Raw genomic sequence first — 398 nt, forward strand, 5'->3', positions numbered from 1 at the left:
CATAAATGGCTCGGGGAGGAAGCATCCCTGGGGGAGGGGGGTGTAGGGGCTCCCCCACAGTTGGGATTGTTTGTATCTTTCATTCCTCGTACACAGGAAGCAGCGAAGGAAAGTGGGGGGGGGGGCTTGGAGTTTCAGGGGCTTCTCCTCCCCGCCCCGGCCAGTTGAGGGTATATGTCTCCATGGGTAAGGGGGGGTTAGGAGATTTCCCGCAGTTGGGGTGATTTCCCTCTTCCCCTTCCCTTACACAGGAAGCAGGCAAGGAAAGTATCCTTGGGCGGGGGGAGTGTTTTCGGGGCTTCTCCTGACCCCCCCCCCAGTTGAGGGTATATTCCTCCATGGGTAAGGGGTGAGGTTTAGGGGCTCCCCCAGTTGGGGTCATTTCCCTCTTCCCACCC

Source organism: Gavialis gangeticus, unplaced genomic scaffold (genome assembly GCF_001723915.1).
Source record: "Gavialis gangeticus isolate Ggan-Ray unplaced genomic scaffold, GavGan_comp1, whole genome shotgun sequence".
In the NCBI taxonomy this organism is placed as follows: Eukaryota; Metazoa; Chordata; order Crocodylia; family Gavialidae; genus Gavialis; species Gavialis gangeticus.